We start from the raw sequence: 12,174 nt of genomic DNA, 5'->3' as shown, positions 1-12,174 counted from the left end.
ACCAAGCTCAGGACACTCAAAACGTACTGCCTCTCAACATTAAGCTCGGAACCCACACCAGGATTGCGGCACTCCCAGAGGGTCATCTGGCCTATCAGCCCTTGAGAATCTCATCTATATCCGAAAGGTGCAAGATGGCAAAGCAAAAAGGACTTGGCCCAGAGAACACACAGTATACAGGGGGCCCCACCGAAGAGACAGAGGTTTCATCCTTGTGATGCGAGCCGCAAAAGGGCCATACTAAAGGCCATAACAGACTCAAGAGAGGCACTAAAAAACAAATTGACGCCCTGGTGGTGGACATGGGAATACTACAAGATGATCATTGATGCCTCATACAATGAGTCACCACGAGAGAAAGGGACTTGGCTGAAGTACCTCTGGCACTGTCATCAGCAAATGAGCACCTAACCATCCGGGAAGCAAAAGCTTGGGCACTAGAATTTCGACCGGAAGACACAGAAAATAGGGCACACTGAAATAATATTTGCGTAGTGAGACTGCAGGTAAAAATTGAAAACAATGACATGCTATCATATCCGGAGCGCTGGCTGCCTTAAGATGTTACGGCAGAGGCCCTCTCCCCATTCTACGCACTAGAACTGGCACATAGAGTCCGGGCAAGACCACCGCTCCTGGGGGCTCCACTGTGCCCATATGTAGCATGCTTGCTGCACTAAAAAGACCGAGACCACGTCCTCAGCTATTCCAGACGAAAGGGAGACCTCACAGTCGAGAATAGTCTTGTATGCATCTTCCCAAAATGACACCAAGGTACCTTACTTGAGGTGAAAAAAAGGCTTAGAGAACAGGGCATCCCCTATGCAATGTTGTTTCCAGCCTGTCTGAGACTGGCGGAAGAGAGGGAAACACTAATTTTTCAGACTCAGGAAGTCTAGGACTGGCTGGAATGACAAAACCAGACTAAATCAGAACAAAGCGGTTGGAATGGACGACCTCCTGGAGCCAGACCGAAATGTAGATCTTTCCACCACAGTGGGGCTACCCCTACCACAGCAAAGCACACCAGGAAAGACAGAAAGTGATGCCATTGATCAGTGGAGGCAACACAAGCTCTACATTCACAATGGAAGATGAGGAAGAGAAGGACTGGGATTGAAATGAGGGATCCAGCTCCTCTGGAACCCTGAGCAACGATTTGCCAATAGTCACACCTTGGACTTCTGAGGACATTATCTCAGAAGAGACTTGACCGCCACAGCTGCTTGTGGGAGAAGGACACAGTGCCTTTAACCAGAGCCAGGAAGCTTTCTCTTGCCACTTGATTGCTGGATGGGGTGGGTCTACCAGGAGGCTTCACACAGCTACAAACCTCACTTAGCATTGCAATTTGGGTTTCCTCACTAATGCGTGTGGTACACTTGAAAGTTTGGATGGGGGTCATTGCCTACATGTCTTAGGGTGCGGAAGTTGTGTTGAAAGTTGTTTGTTTGTTTGTTGGAAGACCATGAGCTGTGGCTCCTGGAACTCCGACTACTTACCCAGTACATGGGTGATAGCGACACATAGAGTGTGTGGCAAATGGCACTGGTGGAGTGGATGGACAGGCATGAATGATGGATGGCAGCTTCAATGAACTTCAAGGGACTCTCCTGGAACATTATAGAGGTCACACAATGACAAAATGTTACAATGCAGTCTCCTACATAAAAAGGAGAGTTATCCAAATAGCAATGCTACAAGAGATGCACCTGACAGGTAAGGAGGGAGCAGCCTTACAGAGTAGGTGGAGGGGCCAGACATATTTCACCACTTACTCAGCATACGCGCAAGGACCGTAATATAGATAAGGGCAGGGGCCCCATTTCAGCTAGCTGGGGAAGTGATGGACCCAGAGAGTAGATATGTGGGTATAACTGGCAGCCTGGAAGGCCACAACATAGATCTAATCAGTGTCTACACTCTGAACACAAACCAAAGGACCTTTTTAGCATCACTAGAAGACCCTAACCCCTCACCTGATTCAAGCTGCACTTATGGGAGGGGATTTCTATTGTGTGGCTAACCTCACCGCCCACATGTCCCACCCTCCCCTTTGGGAATCCCTGTGAATCGGACAGCCCATATCTTTGTGAACTGGCAGACCCAGTGGGGCCTCATATACACCTGGCGATGACTAAGTGGCAAGTACAAGATTATTCCTTCTTCTAAAGCCTACATGAATTACACATATGACTCGACACGTTCCTTTGAACTGAGGGAATTAGAAAAAGGCAGACCAGGGCCCCCTGAATTGTAGCATACCCTACTAGATGCTAAAGAAAAACTAGCGGAACATGCCGAGAGACTCCTCCACTTCGAATATAAATAATACATGGTGAGGGCAATACAGGGTCCCTATTGGCATGGTTGGCAAGCCCAGAGAAAAGAGGCTCACTGGTAGCACACCACACTGATGATGGGGAACGACTAGACAGGCAGGGGGAGATAAATCAACACTTCAGCCACTATTTCCCTACCTCCGGTGTCATGAAAGAAATAAACCCAAAATTAGTGAAGTTATACTACACAGCCCAGGAAGGGTGTGAAGATCTACCATGACTGGGCCGACCTGCATGATGCGAATGTCGGAAAGGCAATCAGAATGCTGAAATCAAACATCAACTTCTGGAAAACATTGCCCTTATCAGTAGCTGTGAAAGTTGCACTACTCAAGATGGTAGCCCTCCCCGCTTATTGTATTACTTTGCAGTGCTCCCAATCTGGATTCCCAGAGCAATGTTCCGGGAATTGGACTACCATTCCTGTGGGGAGCAGGCCATAGGAGAGTAGCACCCACTACATTGCAAAGGCCAACAAACAGAGGTGGACTTCGAAACGTCCTATCTAGCTGCAAAAACCACAGTGGTTCATGCAATGGATGGTGTACAAGCAGACCTCAGGATGTGAGATGGGACCATTTGTCCCTGAGCTTCCGCAACTGATAGGGGTACTGTTGGAAACCAGCTGCCCATCAGATGGGGCACACAGCAAATTTGCGTCATGCAAAAGTGCTGGTATAGATGTTTACAAAAGACATGCACATTAGTTCTCTACTTCCCTGCAATACCTATGAGCATTCTGGGGGCACTTCCTCATGGGGGAGCCTGGGGGGGGGGAGACTAGAAAACTGGACTACAGCAGGAGCAGTGATGACAGGTGACTTAATCCATGAAGAGGGGTTCCTCCCATTTGACAGATTTAAATTGGAGTTTAATTTACCACAGGGCCACTTCCTAATAAACAGAGAAATTACGATGGGGCTTCGCAAACACGTTGGTGCTGGCCTTCATGAACCATAGCCTCATACAGCATGTCAATACGTTATCTGATCTTCGGGCACAGTTAAGGTAGTAACGCACCTTTACAGGGCAAAATGGAATATTATGTTACAGCCTCTCAGAGCCCTGAGAACCCGTTGGGAGAAGGAATTGGGAATCCCTATTCAGGAAGGGGACTGGGGCTCGATACAAAAGGGAACACTGAAAGAGTCCAGAAATGCCTGATGTAAATTAATCAATTACTATGTACTACATAAAGCATATATGACCCCCAGGACGCATTAATAAATATTTCCATACAACTGGGACAACCTGTCCAGGATGCGCTGAGTGGTAGCTTAACATATGTTATGGTCTTGCACATCACTCTCTGACTACTGGGAGGAAATAACTACAACAGTAGCAGATGTCACATCGAAAGAGGTCCCCTGCTTCCCTGCCTTTGCCTAACACATTGGTTCCCACACACCTTCAAAACTAAGGCTTCCAGCAGGTTTCAGGATAGAGCATACATACTGGCGAAGTGGGAAATCACCAGTGTAGGAAGTTGGCTCTGTATATACCAATTCAAAGTAAGAAATAGTGTGCACAGAGTCCAAGGGTTCCCCTTAGAGGTAAGATAGTGGCAAAAGTAGATAATTCTAATTCTCTATTTTGTGGTAGTGTGGTTGAGCAGTAGGCTTATCAGAGGGTAGTGTTAAGCATTTGTTGTACACACACAGGCAATAAATGAGGAACACACACTCAAAGACTTACTCCAGGCCAGTAGGTTTTTATATTGAAAAATATCTTATCTTAGTTTATTTTAAGAACCACAGGTTCAAGATTTACATTAAACACTTTAAATGTATGGTACTTCACTTAAATACTTTAGGAACTTTGAATGAAAGCAATATCACATACAGTCTTTATAAAAATGGCAATGAGCTATTTTCAAAGTGGACACTGCAAAAATCAACAGTTCCTGGGGTAGGTAAGTAAAGGTTAGTTTTGAAGGTAAGTAAAACACTTACAAGTCTCAAGTTTGGGGCATAGGCAGCCCACCATTGGGGGTTCAAGGCAACCCCAAAGTTACCACACCAGCAGATCAGAGCCGGTCAGGTGCAAAGGTCAAAGAGGTGCCCAAAACACATAGGTGCTTATGGGGAACAGGGGTGCTCCGGTTCCAGTCTGCCAGCAGGTAAGTTCTTGCGTCCTTGGGGGCAGACCAGGGGGGTTTTGTAGAGCACTGGGGGGGACACGAGAAGGCACACAAAGAACACCCTCAGTGGCACAGGGGCGGCTGGGTGCAGTGAGCAAAGCAGGCTGTTTTAGGTTGAAAACAATGGAGAGACCCGGGGTCACTCTAGCGTTGCAGGCAGACCCAGGGGGTGCTTCTCCGGACAGCCACAAGCTGGGCTAAGCTCTTGCACTGAAATTCGGTACCTTCAGGTCCTGGGGGCTGCGGGTGCAGTGTTGGTTCCAGGCGTCGGGTCCCTTGTTACAGGCAGTTGCGGTCAGGGGGAGCCTCTGGATACTCTCTGCAGGCATCGCTGTGGGGGACCAGGGGGGTCGTCTCTGGTTACTCACGGGCTCGCAGTCACCGGGGAGTCTTCCCTGAGGTATTGGTTTTCTGCAGGTCGAGCCGGGGGCGTCGGGTGCAGAGTGTAGAGTCTCACGCTTCCGGCGGGAAATGTGAAGTCTTTGGAAGTTGCTTCTTTGTTGCAAAGAAGTTCCAGGTTTTGAACAGGGCCGCTGTTTACAGGAGTTTCTTGATCCTGTAGTCCAGGGCAGTCCTCTGAGGCTTCAGAGGTCACAGGTCCCTGTCGGATGCGTCGCTGGTTGCAGGTTTTCGAAGTTGGAGATAGGCCGGTAGGGCTGGGGCCAAAGCAGTTGTCGTCTTCCTCCTTCTCTGCAGGCTTGTAGGTCAGCAGTCCTTCTTGTTTCTTCAGGTTGCAGGAATCTGATTACCTGGGTTCTGGGGTGCCCCTAAATACTGAATTTAGGGGTGTGTTTAGGTCTGTGAGGGCAGTAGCCAATGGCTACTGTCCTTGAGGGTGGCTACACCCTCTTTGTGCCTCCTTCCTGAGGGGAGGGGGGCACACCCCTATTCCTATTGGGAGAATCCTCCAAAATCAAGATGGAGGATTTTTAAAGGCAGGGGTCACCTCAGCTCAGGACACCTTAGGGGCTGTCCTGACTGGTGGGTGACTCATCCTTGTTTTTCTCATTATCTCCTCTGGACTTGCCGCCAAAAGCAGGGGCTGTGTCCAGGGGGCGGGTATCTCCACTAGCTGGAGTGCCCTGGGGCATTGTAACATGAAGCTTGAGCCTTTGAGGCTCACTGCTAGGTGTTACAGTTCCAGCAGGGGGGAGGTGTTAAGCATCTGCACCCAGTGCAGGCTTTGTTTCTGGCCTCAGAGAGCACAAAGGCTCTCACCCCAGGGAGTCAGAAACTTGTCTCTCAGCAGCAGGCTGGCACAGACCAGTCAGTCCTGCACTGAAGGATTGGGTAAAATACAGGGGGCGTCTCTAAGATACCCTTGGTGTGCATTTTTGTATAAATCCAACACTGGCATCAGTGTGGGTTTATTATTCTGATACCAAACTTCCCAGTATTCAGTGTAGCCATTATGGAGCTGTGAAGTTCGTTTTTGACAAACTCCCAGACCATGGGGGTCATTCCGAAACCTCCCAAACACCGCCCCGCGGTCAAATGACTGCGGGGAGCATTCTAACTTTCCCGCTGGGCCGGAGGGCGATCTTCAAAAGATCGCCTGCCGGCCCAGTGGGAAAGCCCCAGCAAAGATGAAGCGGGCTCCGAATGGCTTTTCCGCCAGAATTGGCCAGGAAGCACCGCCAGCCTGTTGGCGGTGCTTCCGTGGTCGTTGGCCCTGCCGTTCAATGACCGCCAGGGTCAGAATGACCCCCCATATACTTAATATGGCCACACTGTAATTACAATGTCTAAGAATGGACTTAGACACTGTAGGGGCATATTGCTCATGCAGCTATGCCCTCACCTGTGGTATAGTGCACCCTGCCTTAGGGCTGTAAGGCCTGCTAGAGGGGTGACTTACCTATGCCACAGGCAGTATTTTGTGTGCATGGCACCCTGAGGGGGATGCCATGTTGACTTTGCCTTTTTCTCCCACCAACACACACAATCTGCAATGGCAGTGTGCATGTGTTAGGTCAGGGGTCCTTAAGGGTTACACAACACGTGCTGCAGTCCTTAGAGACCTTCCCTGGTCACAGGTCCCTTGGTACCACTGGTATCTTTTACAAGGGACTTATCTATGTGCCAGGGGTGCCAATTGTGGAAATTGTGGAAACAATGGTATGTTTTAGGTGAAAGAACACTGGTGCTGGGGCCTGGTTAGCAGGGTCCTAGCACACTTCTCAGTCAAGTCAGCATCAGTATCAGGCAAAAAAGTGGGGAGTAACTGCAACAGGGAGCCATTTCCTTACAACCAGGAACTGAAAGTCCCCAAGGAGTCCCAGAATCACCACCTGGTTTAAGGAGCTAGAAAGCTGGGAGCAACACGAGGGAGAGGTCCTGCTGTGCGGAGTCAGGGGAGTCCAGGGATCCTTGGGATTGGCCAAAACATTCAGAACCCCACCACCCCTGTATTTCCACACAGGCACACATCACACATACATACATGCACGCACACATACACGCACACTCATTCACACACACATGAACACACGGCCATGACACTTTGATACACACGCACAAAAACACACACGACAACCCCCACCCCACTCCATTCACACAAACACCCCCCCCCCATTCATGCACACAACACTCAACACATCCCTCCCCCTCCCCTGTCGGTCAATCACCTAACCTGGTGATCGCATTGGTTGCCCAGAAGGGAATGGGGTCCATGGTGCTTGCTCCACCACCAGTACCCTGCCAACACAAGACCTCCACGCCTATTACTAAGTCATAATAGGTGTGGCCGTGTTGTGTTGACATGGTGGTGCCAGCTGACCAACCTCCACTGCACCGCCAACCACCAGTATTGCTGCTGACGGGCTCTCTGCTCAGTTTATGGTGGAGGACCACCACCAGTCATAATATGGCAGTCAATGACCGCCATCACTGGCAATCTTGTGGCTGACGGGTCATAATGAGGGCCAATGTGTCTTGGCAACTGGAAATTACAAAGGTTTTTACCAAAGCTTAATGCCCTTAATTTTCTTACTCAGAAGTGTGGTGTTTTCCCAGATTTTTCTCACAATTGCTCATATGTTTTCCTTTATAGAAATGTCATTTGTGATTGTTTTTTATTCCACTCAGAACTTTGCTCATTGTAACACGTTTTTTGTAGTCCCACATTTAGACAGTGATCATCACCCACTGCTTGTCAAGTTTGTTTTGGACTATAAAATGGCTAGAGAATTTGTATGCACAGATCACATAGAAGTAAAGCGAACTTAAACAAATCCAGTGGTCATTAGATAAAGAGGTAAACGTACAAAGGGTCATTAATCACATGAATTATTAAGTGTCAACACCTTTTTTTACAACACTGCTATAATTGACATTAATTTTAATCTTTGGGACAACTTGGTTGTTGCATATATGCGTTATAGGTAAAAAAGATACATATATAGATGTATCTAATGACCATGCATAAAGCCTATGGTTTGCAAAAATACTAAAACCATAGAGAATGGGTTAAAATAGGAAACTAAGGGCCTCATTTACAAGGTCCATGGCACAGGGCGGTGCAGCAAGTGCCTCCGCTGCACCACCCTGCGCCACCTGGAAAGGGTAGGAATCTGCCTTATCTTGTGTTGGCGTACAATTTGCTGTCATGCACCAGTGCAGTCACCCTTACACCATAATGCAAAGGTGCCTGCATTGTAGGGGTGTAAAACAGGGAGCAATAAAGATATTTTTCCCCTTTGCGTCACTCTTAGGCCACCCTTGAGGTGACGTAGGAATCTGACGACTTCACAGACTTGTAAATCTAGGAATACATCAGATTTCTTTAGGTTCCATGGTGTTGTGTAGGAACACCCCAAGCAACACACATGGAATGCCTCTTTCACGCAGTTTTATGAGTGAAAGGGGTCCATAGTTACAAGGCCATGAAAAGCCATGCAAGGTGGCTTTGCGTGGCCTTGTAAATATGGGCTGGCACACTGCACCACTGGAGCATCAAAAAATGTCTCTCCGGAGGCTCAGGGTACTGCTAGGGCCTTGTAAATGAGGCCCAACGAGCTTATATCCCCAAAGAAAGTATGTGTGTGAAGTATAATGATAAAAGACATGAAAAGACACCAGATTAGAAACTTGTTTCTGGTACCTGAAGCAAACATAAGAAAAATCAATTGATTGAGATAATTTAGGTTTGTAGATATAATAATTCAACTAATTTCTGGAAGCTGAATAACTCGATAGATTCTCACAACTTGAAAAAGTCCATGGGTGGTAGCATGCAAATGCCTTTGGTCCTTGTTTACTCAAAGTGGAGCTAGGGCTACTTTGTGTTACTTTTAAGCAACTTTCCAGTGCAAATAAAGTTTTGCACTGAAAAGTAATTAACAGTTCAACAGTTTCAACCAGTTTCCATCACTTTTGGTGACTTTCCACAGACACATCTAGACCTTTCTTTCTAGATGAGCATCAGCAAGTCTTAAACTTGTGTTAACATTACGTTCTTTCACTTTTACTTTTTAGTTTATATCTTGCTGATTTATCAAACTATATAGTTGACAAGACTAATACGTTTTAGGCCCTTTGGGCCTCATTTACGAGGCCCGTGGTGGAGGGCGGTGCAGCCAGTGCCTTGCTGCGCTACCCTGCATCACCTGGAAAGGGCAGAAATGCGCCATATCTACAAGATACAGTGAATTTCTGTTCTCTCCCCCTTACACTGGCGCACAAATTGCTGCCTAGCACTGACCCAGGCACTCTTGCACCATGGTGCAAGGATGCCTGCATTGCAGAGATGATTATTTTTGTGCAAGAAGGCACACCTTCCTGCACAAAAACAATCACAAGAGGTGTTTTCCTCTTTCTATGTGTGCTGCAAAATACCACACACATAAAAAAAGGATGCAACAGGGAGAAATAAAGATATTCCTTCCTGCTACATCATTCTTATGCCACACCTGAAGTGGCGAAGGAATCTGATGCATTCCCAGACTTGTAAATCTGGCAATGATTCACATTCCTTCGGGTTCCACGGATGTTGCGTGGGATCACCCTAAGCAACACCCATGGAATGCACCCTTCACAGTGTTATGCATGAAAGAGGTCCAAATTTACAAGGGCATGAAAAGCCACTCAAGGTGACTTTCCCTGGCCCAATATGGGCTGGCACACTGCGCCACCAAAGTGTCAAGAAATCGATGCTCTGCTGGTGCAGTGTGCCGCAGATGCGTCGTAAATGAGGCCCTTTGTACTTACTTGAATTTTCTCCAATTTACACGTTATTGTTATTCTGTACCTCACAACAATGGGATTATAGCAGTGGCTTAACCAAACACCAGGAGGCCCCCCTGCAAGGTGAGGTGAGGGGGGCCCCAAATACCCACTCCCTAACTGCCTTGGTGCTTCTGAGTGTTTTAGTTGTTTGCCACTGGTCAGCCAAAGGGGGACCCCTTTGAGGTGAACGGGTTGGGGGCCTCCCACACCACCAGGGTTACACCCATTACACCCCTGGATTAAAGTGATATTAAAGTGCGTGATAAATGTCTTAAAAAAATTTAGTGACAAGAATAATTTAAAAAACTAAATATACTTGAATCTGTGGCAAGTCCTCACCTTCCTGCAGGTAAGAACAACGCTTTGGGTTAATTCTCGATTGCTTTCCATCTCCTGAAACTGCTAGGGAAATGTTGTCCTTTTTTCTCATCACTTACATGCTAAATCCAGGTAAAGTTTCCTTTACCGTTGCATAATTTCACATTATTTCTGGCATTTCATGCTATGGATGAGCCGCAAAATGCCTTACATTGTGCCTTTGTGCCACTTTCCAATCAAACTGAAATTAAGCGCCTCTTCTTTTAATGGTGGGCCCCAATAATTCAACGAATTTTGTCATTATGATCAGATCATTCAGGTAACTTTTTATTGTGAAATGCACCTCTTTAGCTCTTAATTTCATTTTTTGCAGGGAAAATTCGAATGAAAGTGAGGCCCCTTCTCCACAATACCAAGTAGCTCTTTCTGTCCTGAGGAATTCTCACTGATCTTTTTTGAGTCCTTGGTCACTTTGAGTGCAACTAACGCAGCATCAGCCAAGTAATCAAGTAAGTTCAGTGCAGTACTTTCCAAAATGTTTGCTGTTTGAGAGAGGGGGCAGCAATGATTATGTTTCCTTTTTTCTTTTTTTGTTTGGTTTTATGCTGGGCAGCCTAGATTTTGGACATGGGGTTGCAGGCCCAAGTGCGGTTAAGAGATACATTTAATTATTTTTGGTTAAAAAAAATATTTGTATCGAACATTTTCTATGAAGTACAAGAGGAGAGAACAAAGAAGGTACATTCAGTTGCCATAACAATCATAATACAAACAATATGAAATAATACCTAACAATATAAATTAAGAGTACAGGTCACATCCTAAAGCGCAATACCAGGGTGAACAATTCAACAATATAGCAAAGCAGTTTAAAACAATGCATAAGTTATCCTTGATTCAGAAGATCAAGAGAAGCCCTATTTAAAAGAGAAATTCATAATATACGTTAAACGGTACCCCCTGACAATGCGGTTCACATCCTGAAATTTAGAAAGTGCTCCCACCAATACATTCTGCCAGCTGAAAAGAAGTGCATGGCCAAGCAGTAAATTGCTGTGCATACGTAAATATGTCAAAATTGTTAGTCCTATACTACTAAACCCTGTGTTTGGAGTCAATCCAATCCCAGAACAGAGATCAGATCCCCTGAAGCAGAGTATAATATTTTAGATGTGGTCTCCCACCATGGAAATGAGCCCACAGGTCCCTTAATGCCTGCCCTGACCCAGGCGTTAATTTTTGACGCAAATCTGGATTTACGTCATTTTTCAGCTCCGCCTCCCAGCCGTGCGCCATTTTTGCCCGGTTGGATAAATATGGCGCACAGGTGTTTAAGTCATTTTTTGGACGGGAACGCCTACCTTGCATGTCATTGACGTAAGGCGGTTTTACGCGTCCAGAATATGACGCACACTGAGATATTTTGACGTTAGGGGGTCTAGCGTCAAAGTATAAATATGGTCTTAGATTTGCGCCGATTTTGTGTAAAAAAATGACGCAAATCCGGCACAAGCAGAGTATAAATATGCCCATAAGAGTCTTAAATCGGACCTTCTTAAAATAGCGAGGCTCGATCTGCCGTAAAAGAACAGCCTAGAGCCTCTTTTCCAATCAAGAGCTTATAAGTAGGAAGTACTTCACTGCCTTTCCATCGATATTCACAACATCCCCCAACTGGCAGATGCATATGTTGTAGAGCTGGTGACCACTAATAAAATTTAAAATTCAGTACGCTCCAAACCCCTCTTTCTGTAGGCTGCATTAAGTACTTTATGGATTTTTGAGATGTAGCGTACAACCCAAAAAAATATACCAAGTAGTTCTTCCAAAACCTTGAACCAGCACTGCTCAAAATCAAGTGGGATAGCCCTAACCATATATAGGACTTTGAGCAAAAACAGCATTTTGATTATACTACTGCAGCCAACAAAAGACAAATGCAAAATATTCATTCTCTGGAAGTCCATCTTGGCCTTCTGAATAACTGGGACTAAATTGACCTCTGCAACCTTATCTAAATCCGCTGTGATAATAACATTCAAATATGTAGCCTTCTCCATTACTTGTTTGTCATAAAGTTGTACAGGTTTATTACTCACAACTTGAGTTTTGTCCTGATTTAGTATACACCCTGAGACTTCCCCAAAT

The sequence above is a fragment of the Pleurodeles waltl genome, chromosome 8 (assembly GCF_031143425.1).
Source record: "Pleurodeles waltl isolate 20211129_DDA chromosome 8, aPleWal1.hap1.20221129, whole genome shotgun sequence".
NCBI classification, from domain to species: Eukaryota; Metazoa; Chordata; class Amphibia; order Caudata; family Salamandridae; genus Pleurodeles; species Pleurodeles waltl.
The sequence above is the reverse complement of the archived record's forward strand: the minus strand, read 5'-3'. Positions refer to the sequence as shown.